Source organism: Telmatherina bonti, assembly GCF_933228915.1.
Source record: "Telmatherina bonti genome assembly, chromosome: 7".
NCBI classification, from domain to species: Eukaryota; Metazoa; Chordata; class Actinopteri; order Atheriniformes; family Telmatherinidae; genus Telmatherina; species Telmatherina bonti.
Window position 1 is genome coordinate 5,826,557 of NC_136625.1, and position 17,362 is coordinate 5,843,918.

Below are 17,362 nucleotides of genomic sequence, written 5' to 3' on the forward strand. Positions count from 1 at the left end.
AAGGTCTTTGAATTAATTAAAAAATCTTTTTAATTGAAAAGTAAAAGTTAAACAAGGTAAAATAAAGTTTTGCCTTCAAATATTTCTTTGCTGAACATCAGGATTGTGTTTTTATTGGTGTTTTACACAAAGAACCAGCATATCAGACTTGCTTAATACAAGCTCATCTCCCACCTGATTAACATCCTTTTATTTTCAGTCAATCATGGTTCCTTCCTCATATAGCATCTTATTTATCACCAGAATTACCAGGATTTTCAGATCTGATATCTGAGCGTAACCACAGTTATTTATGTGCAGCAGATTTCAAGAAAGATATGATTTTTTTTATTTTATTTCTTCTATGTAATAATGATGAGGAACTTCCTCTTGATGTTGTTGCGCCACATCTAACTCACTGTTACCCGTTTCTAAATGATGACATTTCCATTAAAAGATGAAGTTGACTGTAACATTTAGCTTTAACAAATTAATTACATGTGCAGATGAAGACTTTTGCTGTAAACAGTATCAAGCTGTTTCAGCTGCTTGTGTTTACAGTATAAAGTTCTCGAGAATATAGTATGATTTATTGGTGGTTTATCGTTCTTATTTATTAAACAAACTCCAGTTTCCATGCGTTTTAATAGATCACTCTGGTTTAATAAAAAAAAACAAAACAAAAGAAAAACTACCAACATCTTGCCTCGCCCATCTCAACGGCAAGTGCAGTTTATTATGTTATGAAACGTAACTTTGCTGCCGAGAGCAGCCGAAAAGAAAGAATAGAAGCTGCTTAAGGCTTAGGGGATCATATTAATAGGAAGTTATCTACTTTTTCGCCATGAAAAAGTCAGATTCAAGCTGGTCATCGCGGCGGAAAGAAGTTTAAACTCACGCCGGGTCGCCCGGACTTGAAAGGCTGCGGACCATTACCTCACTTCCGCCGGAAGTAGAATCTCGTCCAAAGCAAACATTAGAAACGTTTGTGTTTCTATTCTCATCTGAATGTTTCAGTGTTTCAGCAACAATGTCTTCAGTTCAGCATCTGAGAGAGTTTATCAGCGCGCGACTAACTGCTGCTGCTGAAGAAATATTCACGGAGTTTGAAAAAACCATCGAAGAAGAGATGGATCGTCAGCGCAGACTGCTGGACATCAGCTGGAAACCAGTACATTCCCAACATACAGGTATGAACATCAACTGGAAACCAGTACATTCCCAACATACAGGTATGGACATCAACTGGAAACCAGTACATTCCCAACATGCAGGTAGGGACATCAGCTGGAAACCAGTACATTCCCAACATGCAGGTAGGGACATTAGCTGGAAATCAGTACATTCCCGTAGAACAGGTGAGATACACAGGTGTTTGCAGGGACAGGAAGTTTCTTAAAACTTTCCAGGTAAATGTGTTGAAAACCTGCAGGAATCCGGAGACTTTTCTGGCTGCTGGAACCAGACCATAGACCGTATATGAACGCTGGACGGAGCCGATGCAGAAGAACATAAAACTGCTGCAACATAAAACTGCATGGGAGTCTATGGGAATTTGCTCTGTTTTGCAGCCCCTAGTGGATGAAGGGGGACTTCATCCACTAGGGGCTGCAAAACAGAGCAAATTCCCATAGACTCCCATGTTAAAAAGACCAACTTCACAGCAGAAATAAACATGTTTACAGCCTGGTTAAAAAAAATCCATTTTAGGTTTAATAGGTCAGGTTTACCTTCATGACAACTGTGGGGGGAGTGAATTTTTTTCTAACTTGCCTGTTTAAAAGTAATTTCATCTCGAAGTTTGGCGGCGTGTCCTTTTGATTGACAGGTACCCGACAGGTACCCGATCTCCCGCCTCAAGTCAGAAGAACGTAGAACAACCGCGGTTTTTATCTGGTTAACAACGTGACTTAGCTTTAGCCCGCTTACCTCCATTAGCTGGTTAGCTCCTGTTTGCTCGGTTAGCTCTTAGCTACAGAAAGCTCGGAGTTTACTTGATATCAATCATCCACCATGACGCTCACAGCCCCCCTCTCAGCTCCACCTCTTTGCCCATATTTGTATTTTCCGAGCGAGACGACGCGCATGACGCTGCCAGATCTTCAGAAACCTACGGGTGACGTCACGGAGACTCCGTCCATCTTTTTATATACAATCTGTGGTTATTACTCAAATGTTTTTATAGTCTCATGAGGGGTTTTTTCAGACGCGTGATAAAATTAGCTAAATTTAAATGCAAACACCTTTCACGTTTTCATATCTTCAGATGTGACGTAGGAGGTCATGTGATCAGTTTACGTCAAGTAAAGATAGCTTCTGGATGACACCTTTCAACAACCTAAATAGCTGCTTCAAGACGAAAGGTTTTGTGTCTCTGTCCCGCTCAAAGTGGAGACTGACGACACAAGACTTTACGAGAATTATGTGCTAAACACCTTCCAGTGGAAATGGCTGCACGTTCAAGTTGTACTTTGTCAAACTTTTAGAGATACGTGGCACTGAAACACAGACGACCCCTAGAATTCCACAAAACCCAAATATCGCCATAAAAACTGTTAATAGAAACTTTGATATCCAGAAAAACCTCTCAAATACCACTTAAAAGGTTTTATGCCGTCAGTAGAGGGTTTTTCAGACAAGCCGGTATTAACGCACGTGGCTAAAGTGGAATGGAGTGTTATTGCTGGATGTGATGCAGGGGGTCATGTGACCAGTTGATTTTAGGTAAAGATGGCTGTATGTGTGGACAGAGGATTATATTACATATAATGAAAGAGAAAAATATCTCTGCTGTTACCTCCAAGCGAGGTAGCTAACTGGCTAACTGGCATTAGCTGTAATTCCTGACTTTACGACTTAAATGCTAAAAACTTGCAAAGCAAAGTTTCACTGTGATGAAATGTTACAAATATTGCTTTTATTTTGCAAACAACTGGAATGAAAATTTAACTTATGCCGGCACACGGTTCACTTATGTTTAAGGAATTTTTGGGTAAATCGTGGCCGACTGGCACTTACTTCATAGAGACGCGTGTTCCCGATGGAAGAGGACAGTTTATAGTTTCTACATTAAATCTGCAACTTTTAACTGAGCTTGCTTTTAATTATCTTAATCTAACTTATTTTGTGACATTTGCATTTTTTTGCTCTTCTTTTTACAACACCTGTAAAGCTTTAGAGTTTTTTATGTAAAGCACTTTGTTGTTTTGTTTGTTTTTTTACAAGAAATGTGCTGTACAGATAAACTTGCCTTTGTTTGATGACTCGCGCTTCTTGCTCTGTGTCGCTGCAGACGTCCCACAGCAACACGACTTTGAACCGATGAAGGTTGTTTCGGACGAGCAGATCTTTAAATGTGAGGTGGACTTTGGTCCGTACCAGGAGGAGGACCAGCAGGTCCTGAACCACGAGGCCGACATGAAGTCTGAACCTGAGGAAACATCTATAGGGAACACCATCGTCCAGGATGAGGAAGAAACTCCTCTGATAAAGTCAGAAAAAAAAGGTAGGAAAACTTTCAGTTCTTGGTGTGACATCACAAATAAAGAGATTTTATGACCGTATTCAGCCTGAAAATGGTTAATTTAGACTTTTACCTTCAGATATCATGCAGTGAATGCTTAGTGTTTAATTCACGTGTATTTTCCATTTTAAAATATGGTGACAAAGTAATCTCAACACTTCTCTGGTTTCTTCTCCTTGTGTAATTTTTAAAGTTAAATAATTATTTTTCATTTTCAGTCTATTTGCCAGGAACTGTTTAGTGCTGTCAAATTTAACGCATTAATTTCGGAGATTAATATAAAAATTTCACGCGGTAAAAATAACGGAATTAATGAAGGTTTGTTTACTTCTTGTTATGGCTAAGGGAGGGTTTTTTCCACAGTAGGGGGCGGTATGCACCTAAAAATCGTTTGCGCCCCGCCATTTAAAAAAGAGAAGAAGAAGAAAGATTCCTGCGGGGGTTTCCTTCAAACCTTGCTTAAGACCGTCTCCAAAATACCACAAGATGGGTGAAGACGACGACGGGGGGCTTTTGGTGGGAAACTTTCACTTCAAGACGTTGCCAGACGGCTCTTTCCATAAAAAGAAAGTAATCAGCAAATTTTGCAAAGCCGAATTTACAGTAGTTACCATGGAAGTAATTCATCTAGTTTATCACCTAAAAGCAAAGCATTCCACTGAATCTAATTCCACAGGATAAAAATTCTCCAAACAGGATGTGAACACGACTCTGGACGACTCGACTTTCTTCTGTTTCCTGTTAAACTGACTTGAATTTTCCACAACTTTTTTCTGGTTTCTTCGTAAAGGAAAAACTCCAGTAAGTTTTCTATATTTACTAAGTCCTGCGATCCTTTCAGTCCAAGCCACGTTGTAGTTTCGCTTCCTTTTGTTTGTTTTTCACTTCAACTCTTTTCTCAGTGTGGCCGAGTCTGTCTAGCTAGCTAAAACGTTGAACACTGAGCTATTTACCGTTGGAGAAAGACAATTTTCAGAACCTCACAAACGTCTTAAAATCGTGTTTTTTACTGATGCAGCCAGTTCGACTGTTCATCGGTTGTTCCTGATAACGGAACTAAAACTAACCTGTTCGTGTAGATCAAAACAAAGTTAAGCTAATTTTCAACACATAGCCTCCCTGTTTGTTTATTTATTTATTAAAAATAAATGCTGGTGGCTTTTTTTTCTCTTTTATCTCATTATGCCCCCCCATGGCCGTTGGAGGACTAAGGGTTGGGAAACACTTGTGTCTCCATTAAAACAGAAGCAGAAATCTACAGAAAGCAGCATTTTAATCGTTTTAATTGCCTTCAAGGTTCAGAGAAAAACGTCGTATTTCGTCTCATCCACATAAAATCAGATTTTAATCTTTACATGGATTCATTTTAGGTTTGATCAGGTAGGAAGTAACTAGTTACACATCTGTTGGTAACGTTGTAATCTGAGTAATTAAATAAGAATAAGAATGTTATTATTTTACCTGCTAACTGCCGTTCTGTCTCCTCTGTGGTTCGATATGATGATGATGATGATGCTGGGAGGACCGATGATGCTGTTAACGCTGTGATGCCTTAAAGTGTATGTTTGTTTTTTAACAGATGCCAACATGATGATCAAAACAAAAATCAATCAGAAACAGAAATATGTAAGGATCAGAGAACCGAGCCTGGAGGAATTCCTGACTTCCGGTGAGTCATCAATGATCCAGTATCGTAAAAATCTGATCGAAAATTAATGAACATCGTTTAGAAATTTCCTGTAAAATAGAAGGTAATGTTTAAGTTTCAGTTCAAACACAAATAAGCTTTTATTTTATTATTTCTAACAATAAAAATAATTTTTTTATTTAACATGTCTGAGATAACCGTTAATAATAATGGTAAAACGGGGAACATTAAAGGGTTTGGCTTCAGATGCCCAAACGAAGCGCTAGACGTGACTCATGCTGAATAAAATGAATATCGATGAAAAAGTTTCATTTCTTTCTAAAAGGACGAGGAGGTTGTTAAATAGGTAAAGTGATTCTGAACATGAAGCCATATTTGTGTATTTTTACTTTTATTAAGGTTAAATGACCTCTGCTGTGGTTCAGTCAGGGAATGATTGTTGTTGGTTGGTGTCGATGAGTCTAACTAGGCATCATTTTCTGCTCAAACTGACATTTTCCTTGTTTTTCCTGAAGCTTTTACGAAATTCTCCGTTATTCCACCTGTCAGAGAGAGCCTCCGAGTTTATGATGAGACGGGAACTGAGGTGGATGCAGACGTCTTTCAGGAAGTAGTGCAGCAGCCCCATGCTGGTGTGTTCACTGTCACATTTAACAACGGTAAAGTTGATCTTCGTTGGTTCCGTTTCCTTCTGCATGTCCAGCTGGAGCCCAACTTAAGGCCTATTTCTGCTCCCTTTCGTACGTTAACAAGTCTTTTCCAGACGTTTTCATACCTCGCCAGACTCATACTTCCATACCTCTTCTTTATGTTGCCATAGTTACGTCAGTTTATCTGCTCAGGACGGCGTTGAGTTCAGAGTTGACTTCTGTGTTTTGACTCCGGTCAGTTACCATCTAAAAACACCAGAAGAAGAAAAGAATAAAACCACAAAGTTTTTTTGTTGTTGTTCTGCATCTTCTTCTGGTGCTTTTTAATTGGCAGCTGAATTTTTTCCTGTTCCTCTTCTTCGTCTCTTGTTTGTTCTTTCCACTGGTTGAATGTCAGCTTTAACAACTCATTACTGACCCCGGTGGTTTCCGGCGGTATTGCTCTGTTGTCTGCGTCGGGTGACGGTTAGTTGAGCCACTTGAAAACAGACCAAATTACGCAGGAGGGGACGGGAACTATCCCCCCATCTGTACATGCTTCTTCTGCATAAATGGGCCTTAAGAAGCAAACAGTCATGGGAAAAAACTGACAGATATCAGCCATTTATGCCTTTTATTCCTCTGTCTTCTAACCTGAATTTAGCTGCCAAGGGTCGTACCCAGGGTCGTACCCAGGGAGGTGTCCAGGGTCGTACCCAGGGAGGTGTCCAGGGTCGTACCCAGGGGGGTGTCCAGGGTCGTACCCAGGGAGGTGTCCAGGGTCGTACCCAGGGGGGTGTCCAGGGTCGTACCCAGGGAGGTGTCCAGGGTCGTACCCAGGGGGGTGTCCAGGGTCGTACCCAGGGGGGTGTCCAGGGTCGTACCCAGGGGGGTGTCCAGGGTCGTACCCAGGGAGGTGTCCAGGGTCGTACCCAGGGAGGTGTCCAGGGTCGTACCCAGGGGGGTGTCCAGGGTCGTACCCAGGGGGGTGTCCAGGGTCGTACCCAGGGAGGTGTCCAGGGTCGTACCCAGGGGGGTGTCCAGGGTCGTACCCAGGGGGGTGTCCAGGGTCGTACCCAGGGAGGTGTCCAGGGTCGTACCCAGGGGGGTGTCCAGGGTCGTACCCAGGGGGGTGTCCAGGGTCGTACCCAGGGAGGTGTCCAGGGTCGTACCCAGGGAGGTGTCCAGGGTCGTACCCAGAGAGGTGTCCAGGGTCGTACCCAAGGGGGTGTCCAGGGTCGTACCCAAGGGGGTGTCCAGGGTCGTACCCAGGGTCCCACCCAGGGTTGTACCCAGGATGCTACCCAGAGCCCAGCATCTTCCATCCCAGTGCTTGATAAAACGACCAACTCATTGGTTTCACTTTGTAACTATGATGGTGACGACACCCAGGAGGAGGATTGCAGCCCTCCATGTAAACAGCAGAAGACAAACTGGAGGGATAAACCTGCAAAACATGTCAGTAGATTTCTCAACCTTTTACTCATATCTGTCATTTTTTATGTTGTGAGTGTTTTAATGACTATCTTCCATCTTCTTCTGTTCACAGTTGGTTGAAACAGCTCTGACTAAGAAAGCTGGTGGAGAAAAAATCATGGAGGAATACATGAAGAGAAAAGGCCTCACCGACGCCTCACGCAGGAAGTTGGTTAACATCCTCACCGCAGACATGACTGAGATTCACGGGTAAGACGAGCTGCAGTGCTTCCAGAAACACAATGAAGATGAGTTAAATATGTTTACTTTGCGTCTGTCAGGAAAGCACCACCGAGGCGCGTGAGAGAGATGTACGCTCAGGGCATCGTTGACACGTTCCCAAGCCTGCAGAATCCATACTCCAAAAAGGGATATGTAAGCTTTTTTTCAATTTATTCCTTTTATCAAACCTTTATTTATCCTGATTAAAATGGCATCAAGGCAAGAGTGATGTGGCTCGGAGGAAACCACATGAAGTAAAGCACAATAATGAACTATTATGAGAATAAAAGAACCAATAATTTAGCATGTGTAGTCTGACTGGTTATGCAAGCAGCAAAGTGTGTTCTTACCTGCTATGTTTTCATATTCAACACATTTATTTCTGATTTAAAGGAGCATTTCTACGATGGTAAAACTGGCAGCGGTTACTTAGCCTGGAGGCTGAAAACCATCCAGAGAAAAGGCACGTCGGCAGAGAGCCGAGGCTCAGCGTGTCCGCTGACTGACGACGGATGGATGGCCAGAAGAGAAGCTGTGTTCAGTCCGGCGGCGACTCTGAGTACAGAGCAGTGCAAAGACGCCGTTGCCTTCATGAAGTGCTCCTCAGATGAGGCCGCCGTCAAGCACAGGATGAAGATGACATTTAGTTATCGTCGCAGGATGGTCCAGGATAAGGAAGCCTCATGTGAAGTCTTGACTGAATTTCCACGCTTCAAAGACGTCAAAGGCCTGGTAATTCAGCGTTGTCGTTAAACTCTGCTCCAGCTGCAACGGGACGATGTTGACGGGGGCTTATTAGTCGCAGTTATTTAAAAGTTTACAGTATTTTTTGATGGAAACTTTCATTTGTTTCACAGTTTTATATAAATAACTGTTCTGGGCAGATGTAAATGAAACAAACATGGGTTTAAAGCTCCATTAGAGCTCATGTCATCAGTATGTCAGGAACGGCGGCGCGGAGCTCTGTCAGGAACTCTGTGATGGTCATGTGACCCTCCAGCCACAATCCAGACACAACATGTAGTGTTTAAATCACAGACTGTATATAAAAGATGGGCGGAGCCCCCGTGACATCACCCGTAAGTTTCTGAAGAACTGAATTGAAGCTCGGTGGACGGTTCCTACCATCCCCATCTTGGCAGGGGCATTAGGGCTGCTCAGTTATGACAAAAATTATAATCACGATTATTTTGACTGAATTGAGATCTTGATTATTTAACACAATTATCCAGTATTTATAAACAATGCTGCGCGTCGTGGTGTTCTAGACTCCATGTCGCGCATTATAACCATCTAATGTACGGTTGTTTAGGAACTATTCTACGTTGGCCTGGATGTACGTTTTATGCCAAACAACCGCTGTCAGGCTGCAGCGCGTTTCTCTCATCCACCTGTTAAAAGACGGCTGATCTGAACCAGCTGGTTAACGCGTTGCTATGGTAACGCCCCGTAACGGAGGGATATTACAGTGTTTAACTGGCCGAACTATGTATAGGAAAATAATGCAGCCAGTTGTCACTGACAATGGTATAAACTATGTTTAGGTGAACTTCCACAACCTACTGCAGTTATTCTACATTGACCTGCAGCCGGAGCCGACTGAGACTGGCCGCCTGGGAGTGCTTTAGGACGGGAGAGGCTCCCGCTGCTCCTTCCTTACAGTAACTGCAGAACAATATGTGCCTTCAAGTCAGTCGCCAAAACACCAGAAAAGTCTCTAATAACTCCAGTAAAAGCTGCTAGATTTGTCGCTTTTAACAAAAAAGTCTCCAGATTTAGCGAGAAAGTTGCCAAGTTGGCAACAGTGTCTGAATGAAAGCAAAGCGGCTGTGGGAGGAGTTTACAGCACAGCGCTGCAACGCCAGAGACGCTCGATTAGCAGCTGAAGACAGCAGGAGAGGAAACTGCAGAGAGAAAAATAATCGTTGAAAACCCAGATCGTAATTGAGATTAGAATCCGACTCATCGCCCTAAGGGGCATGCGTGTCGTCTCGCCCGGAAAATACAAATATTGGCAAAGAGGTGGAGCTGAGAGGGGGGCTGTGAGCATCATGGTGGATGATTGACATCGAGCGAACTCTGAGCTTTCTGTAGCTAAGAGCTAACCGAGCTAACCAGAAGATAACAGGAGCTAACCAGCTAACGGAGGTAAGCGGGCTAAAGCTAAGTCACGTTGTTAACCGGCTAAAAACCACGGTTGTTCTACGTTCTTCTGACTTGAAGCGGGAGATCGGGTACCTGTCAATCAAAAGGACACGCCCCTCAATATGCCGAACTTTGAGATTACTTTTATTACTTTTAAACGGGCGAGTTAGAAAAAAATTAACTCCCCCCACAGTTGTCATGAAGGTAAACCTGAGCTATTAAACCTAAAATGTTTTTGTACCAGGCTGTAAACATGTTTATTTCTGCTGTAAACATGTTTATTTCTGCTGTGAAGTTGGTCTTTTTAACATGGGAGTCTATGGGGATGAAGGGGGAACTGCAGTTTTATGCACTTTCTCATAGGCTTCACTTTTTACCGCCGGAGGCTCTGTCCATCTTTCATATACGGTCTATGGTTTAAATCCACAATGATCCATGACAACACCATTATTTATCACATCTTCATCACCATCACTACCATGTTGCTAAGAGACCTCTATTTTCACCTGGACATGATGATGAAGACACTTCCTGTCAGACTTTCCACCAATCAGAGAGCTTAAACTGACGGTAACGTCCAATCAGCAGCAGCCAAAGATCAACAAGTGATGAGAAAAGCAGGAAAATAATGATCCTCTATGGCTGGAATAAAGCCAAGATGACGTTTGGGATGCAGCTGAGGTGGAGGTGCTGCAGTGAGGATAGCAGGTAGATAGTAGCAGGAAGACGTGTGGAAACATGGAAACAGTGTGTGTGTGTGTGTGTGTGTGTGTGTGTTATTTCTACAAACTTCTGGTTGCTCTTTATGCTGCTTTATCTATTCAAAACATTCATTTTACATCATTTTAGCCTCAGAATCTGACATCTGAGGCTGAAAACGTCACGTTTCCATGGAAACGTCATGTCTGCAGGTTGAGCGGTTTGAGCTTCTTCAGGCTGGTTTACATTAGAAATAGCAGAACTGGGGTTGAAGGGTTACAGTTTTTGTCTTTCTTCTACTTTAGATTGAGCAGGACTTCATCCTGGAGTTTGGAGAAGAAATTGCCTCCCGGTTTTTGGAGAGTTTGGTGTCAACCCTTTTCATTTAGTAAGATGACAACATGGTTACTATATTTGGAAAAGTGATTTTTTTTTTTTTTATTCTTGTTTTTTTAACTTTACATGCTGTTAAAGTTCGTTTCAGCTGCTTTTGGGATAAATCTGCACTTGTTTAACAGAATATGTCTTTGTTTAGGTGGCCCACCGTTTTCAGGCAGAAGATCATCCAGCAGAGTAAGAACCTCGCCCGCTCGAGCCACCTGGAAGAACTCATCTGTTGTGCCGAAGGGGCGGCGAGTAAAGAAGGATTAGAGGAGACTCTTAGCTCTGGTACTCTGATCGACGTCCGATCTGTCACTCTTCTGAAGGAACTGTTTCCTTTAGACTCTAAGCTTCTTTTAGGTTTTTATTTGTGCTGTTTGTGTTTACAGGCTGGGACGCAGACCTGGCCTCCATCATTCTCCTCCTCCACCTGATTCCTCCTTCCTGCCGAGGTCATAAAAGACCCGGGAAAGTTTCTGCATCCCAGACTGAGAAGCACCTCGTGGTGTTTCAGGAGGTTTGTTAAGCTGCAGAAGTCGGATGGAAACTGGTTTTCCGACGTCTTATCGGCTGTCCGGCATGCAGACCGCGATGTCCGCGTTCATGTTGCCCATTACGATGTAGAGCTGTGAGAGCTCACGATTAGCCAATCAGAGCAGGGCTTGGAATCTGATTGGCTGGTTGAGACGTCTTCATCTGATAATGATGATGAGCTTGGTTCTGTTGGCGAGATGGAGGACCATTGGTCACCAGTAAGGGATCAAAAACTGGTAATTGTTCAGGGACACCCTTCCCGACACTTTCAGAAATAAACTCTGATATTTTGTGTTTTCTGACACGCAGTCGCTGCATTTACACCGAAGACTTTTCATCCAATCGGAGTCAACCGACAACGTGCAGCTGATCCGATCCGCTTCGATCGGAAAGAATTTTCAGTCTGATCGGATCAGCAGGCAGAAGTACGCATCTCTGCTCTGGTTCTGGACGAGTTTTCAGGGAAGACTTGAAAGATGGCGGCTGGAACGCTGAACAGGACTTCGGCCGATACTTTAGTGTCTGAAACCAAAAGCGTTTCGGATTTTAGAACGTTTTTACGGTCTAAAGGTTCAGAAGAAAAAAAACTTCTTCTTCGTCTTCCACATGAGAAGCATTTTTATGTCAAAAGCATTGCGATTGTATTAAATCTGTCATGTCAAAGCAGCCAATCGTATTCCTTCGCCGAGCTTCTGTCTGAACGTCGGCTGGAATCTGCAATCAGATGATTTCAGTCACATAGACGAGATATTTATCATGTAGCTACTCTGCTGTGCACGTGCGTGTGCATGGGGACGGAGAGTAGAGCAATGTCCATCGTTGGACCAGGTCTGGCGAGACGGTCCACATCTGGACGGAGTTATCCTGCAGAGCATAAAGACGCCAAACACCTGAAGTTTCCATCTGCTGATCATTTTTCCTGTTAATGACATGAAATTTCTGTTTGTCTGAACAACTACACAAACCCAGCTCCCTGGAAGCTCTCTGATGGTGTCGGACAAACCGAAAAACAAGCTAACTGTTCATTCTTTTCCTCTCAGAGCGCGTCGAGCATCCAGGAGCTCGCCGATGCCTCCGGCGGCGCCGCTCAGCCCTACCTGCTGGCTGTTGGCACCAAGAGGAGCGCCGTCCCAACAGTTCTTCATTGTCCTGGACAAGCAAGTCATACCGTGCCGGTCAGCCAGCTCACTCGGAGCTTTCGACAAACTCTTTAAGGCGCACTTTGTGTTTGGCAGCGTTTACAATCAGATGCTCCACAGTATGTACACCTTCATCCAGACGACCGTCTACAACATCGACGTGGGGAGAGTCCAGGAGACTCCTTGTGTTGCAGAGATTCGAGCCAGACTACTGAACTAGACATCAGATGCCGTCAGTCTGATTCGATTGGATGACTCTGCTCATGGTGTTGGTACAGTTTCAGGAAGCATATTGACGGTCTGTGTGCTTGGACGTGCACAGCGGACTCGCTGCTGGAAACCAGTCGGCTCTAAAGCATTTCATCTCCGTCGGGGAGGAAAGTCGGTGTCGAGCTAAAGATGCAGCTTGGAAATGTTCTTCTGTCCAAGCTTTGAAAAACTCAAAAACCTTTTTACTTCATGTGATTCCGGGTTTAAAGGAAAACTGCTGAAATGTGGACGAAGTTCGTCATATCGGGGGAGAAAGCAGAAAAAAGATTACTGACGAATCTGCAAATGTTCCAGTTCGGATTAATCCATGTTATATCCATGTCATAATTATGTATTATTTCCATGTCAGTCATGTTTCCATGCAGCCTTCATGTTGGAGGTGTTTTACATCTAAAAGGTGGTTCATCCATGAATAAATGCTCTTTTCATGTAAAAAGCTTGCATTGCATTTTAAATGGTTTCACAGCGACTTGGAGACTAAATCATCTGGTTCCATTAGTTTGCAGAAAGTTTGGACCAATCAACGTGTTAGAAGGGCTCGAAATGAACGCGACCGACGTCTGAAATGTGTAAAAGTTCATGGCGTTGCTGTCAGTCAGTCGGTCTGTGTCGACTGCAGAGGAAGAAACCGTGTTACTCCGAGCATGAGACGTTCATACCATACAAACTCTTCCGCCAGCTGTCGTCATGGCGACTGTAGGAATTGCCCGCCGAGCTTCAGTTCACCTCTTCACGTCACAGAGGCTCCGCCCATCTTTATGCAGTCTGTGTCGTGTAGGGAGGAACATGCCTTTCTACTGCCGCTCCAAAGACTGAATGTTGTTTTTTCTACTGCTGGAACAGATTTTCATCAAATTTCATAACAAACGGATAAATGCTGATAAAACCGTAACGTCCTCAGTGGAAGTATTGATCTTGATCTTAGAGCCTCCCTTTTCTATCTCACTTAGAAAACAGACTTCACATTTTGTGGTGTTTTTGTGTGTCTGTCCTTCTAGATGTCTCACACCAACACGAGGAGGAAGAAGATCTGACCTACCAGGAGAGGATCTGCAGCACGGACCAGGATGAACCAGAACCTCTGCAGAGCAATCAGTCCACCAGACAGGAGAAAGATCAGGTTCTTCTGAAGCAGGATGTGGCGACTCCTGATGAAGATGAAGACAGTGGTCCCATCCAGCCAGAAGCAAGCAGTAACCAGCTCGTCTCTCACAGCTCTGTTCCAGCAGAGCATCATGTTCAGGAAGCAGAGGGGGATGTTTTTCTTGAGCAGAAGATGGACATTTACTCTAACAGTGACAAATCTGGAAAATCCTTGTACAGCAAATCCAGAAAGAAGAAAAGTCGCCGTGCGAAGAGTGTTGTAAAACGTTACCGTTGTGAAATCTGTGGGAAAGGTTACTGTCAGAGCAACAACTTGGATGTTCACCTGAGGAGCCACACCGGTGAGAGGCCGTATGCCTGTGAAACATGTGGGAAAAGCTTCAGAGGTAGAGGCACTCTGGTCGTCCACAGGAGGACCCACACCGGGGAGAGACCGTATTCATGTGAAACATGTGGGAAAAGTTTCGCTCATAACAGCAGTTTGACTGAACACATGATATCTCACTCAGGTGTGAAGTCGTTTACATGTAAAACATGTCAACAACGATTCAGTCAGAGATGCAACTTAAATGCTCACATGAGGATCCACACCGGAGAGAAGCCCTATTGTTGTAAAGTTTGTGGGAAAGGTTTCATCAGGAGAAGTACTTTGAGTCGCCACGTACGAATCCACACAGGCGAGAAACCTTATTCCTGTGAAATATGCGGGAAAAGTTTTACTCAAAATTATTATTTAAACGTCCACATAAAGACCCACGCACGATGAGCCTCGTTCCTGAATGTGGGGCGAGTTCTCTAGGCAAAGTTCCACTTTCAGTTCCTCAGATTTTAAAGCTCTTGTTGAAGTGTTGGTTGGAAACTCAGTGAGCCAGTTTGAAAATGTAAAAAGCTGAACTCGAGTAGGGTTGTATCTGCCCGTGGGATGTTTCTTAATGGGTTTTACATCTACGTGGAGGGATGTAATATTTTCCTGATTACACTGTGGATGGAGAAAAAGGGAAATAAAATGGTTTGCAAAGTTTCGAAGCCTAAGATTGTTCTACTTTTCTCAGTCCAGGCGTCCAAAAAAGCCAATTCAAAAGCATGTAAACAAATTCTTTAGTTTTATTTTAAAGATGGTTGGTTGTAGATAAACACAATTTATCTGACAGGAAATGCCTATATACACATGTAGATTATACATTTATTAAATCTCTAATGTAATTTCTGCTTTTATCCTCTAGTTTGTCTTATTTCTTTTATGAAACAGGATAAATGAAGAGAAATTGCTTTTTTCATTATTTTGTTTTGTAATTTTAATATAAAGACAATAAACAACAAACAGTGGCTCAGACACAGTTACAATTTGTCCCCAGTTTTTTCCCTGAAAAAAAGAAAAAGTAACGTCTCGGGGAAGAGACAGAAATGTAGTCACTGTGGTATAAGTTAGTACATGATTCAACTTTGACCTCCTGCAGGTGGGCGAGAAATGGATTCCAAGCACTTGTGAAAGTTCTTACTGAGCGAGTATGTAAGGATCTCAATCTTCCCATTTGTGATGTATCTGATCCACATCTGAAAGGAGGGAGCAGCAGGAGATTTCCATTCCTTTAAGATCAGTCTTTTGGCAACAATCACTCCTAGCTCTAGAGGTCACTGCATCATGGCGGGAGGCCCCTTGTTTATCCATAGGTAAAGCCATTTTCAAATGCCAAAAATGGCTTTACCTACATCAGGCTGATGGGGATTTTCGTAGGCTTTAGAATACCAGTAATATATTTTACACCAAAAACCTGTTAGGGAAGGACAGAACCAGAAAGCATGAGACAACGTGCCAACTGACGTTTTACATCTTTCAAGAAATTGTTTTTAGAAACGCAAATGCTTCGACTGTTTAAACATGCAGGCCACGTGTTTTCTGATGAAGAAGGAACTGAACCGTGAATTTCTGAGGAATTATCTCAGCTGACACAATCCTCCTCGACCTCCTACCAGAACCAATTCAAAGACTCCACATGCAACAGGGAACACATCCAGAGGGCAGGGATCGCTCCAAAAGCCAAAATATCTGCTCAAAAACAGAGATGAATCCAAGCCGGCTCTGGAGATGCCCGAGGCATAAGCAAACTAAGGGGCCCCTTGGGGCCCCATTGCCATGTGGGGCCCTCCAAATGGGCTTCAAATGTCAAGATGTCTTGATATCTTTAAAAAATAATAAAATAGAAAAGCACAAATATATCAAGGTGTGCTTTAAAAAATGGTCAAACGGCATTGGATGTTTAAGCTGGAGCGATTCACGGCCGACCGCGATGAGAATCCTCCAAATCTGAGACCCAACTGAACCACCAACCTTCCGATTGGAAGACAAGCAAGTCAGCTCTGATGGAGCAAGAATACATGGTTGGAGTTTTAAATCCATTAACAATTATAAATTATACCATAAACGCATTGTGCCTACTATTGTTTCTAAATACTCAAAATAAAACATCATAAAATGAAATGAAAAATATTCTATTAATCCCTGTGATTAATCCCTGTGTTAAACCTTTTTCTTTTGAAGCCACCTCCGTTCCTCTTCCTTTGCCAGCTTGGTCCCTCACATTTGGTGGCAGTGGTGGGATCAGCTAGTTCAGGAACACAGGTGTTTTTTGTTTTTTTTTTCTGCAAACTTTGTTTTTTCTCCCCTCTTGGGTTTTTTGCTTTCTCCTGAGCCATGCAAATGGAAGTGCTGGCTCGCACATCTCCTACTCCTGTGCCTGCTTCAGCTGATACAAACCTTCCTGAAGAAAATGGTGAGAATAATCTACAGTCCCAGGCCTCATCCTCACCAGACAACTTCAGAACCAATACTCCCTCAGGTCAGTCACCAATCTGTCATGAACCAAAACTGCAGATGTTAACCAGTGAAGATGATATTGAGCATTTCCTGGTTACATTTGAGAGAACTGCAGATGTCTGTAGATGGCCAAAAACAGACTGGGTGTTCCGCCTAATTCCTCTTCTTACTGGTAAGGCAAGAAGTGCCTATGTTAATATGGATGTTGATGAGTCACTGGATTACAATGAGGTGAAGGATGCCATATTAAAGAAATATGACATTAACCCAGAGACTTACAGACAAAGGTTCCTGTATGTTCAGCCTGATGAAAGCCTTAAAGAACTCTGAGGCTGAAGGAGTTGTATGGGAAATGGATCCAGCCCGGAGGAAAAACGGTGCAAGGAATTGGTGAAATGATAATCATGGAACAGTTCTTAAGAATGTTGTCCCCTGAGCTTCAGGTGTGGATTAAAGAACATAACCCTACATCTGCTGCTGATGCTGCTTCTCTTGCTGATGTGTTTGTCACTGCCAGGCGGAAGGGCCAGCCATGGACTAATACCGCCACAAAAGAAAAGGACACCCGCAGGCCCCAGCCCATTTAATACAACCAGAGAGCAGGAAGTGTGAGTAAACTCGCTGGTCCGGGCCTGCTGGGGCCTGTTCCCCCTGACTGCGGGGGACTCTGGCTGGGACCCCCCTCTGCCGCCTCCTGGGTCGGTGCATGGCTGGCTCCGGGGTGGGGTGGTTGGGGTCTGCGCCTGGGGGTGGCTGCCGATAGCCCGGGTCTCGGGGGTACTCCTGGCGTGCCTCTTG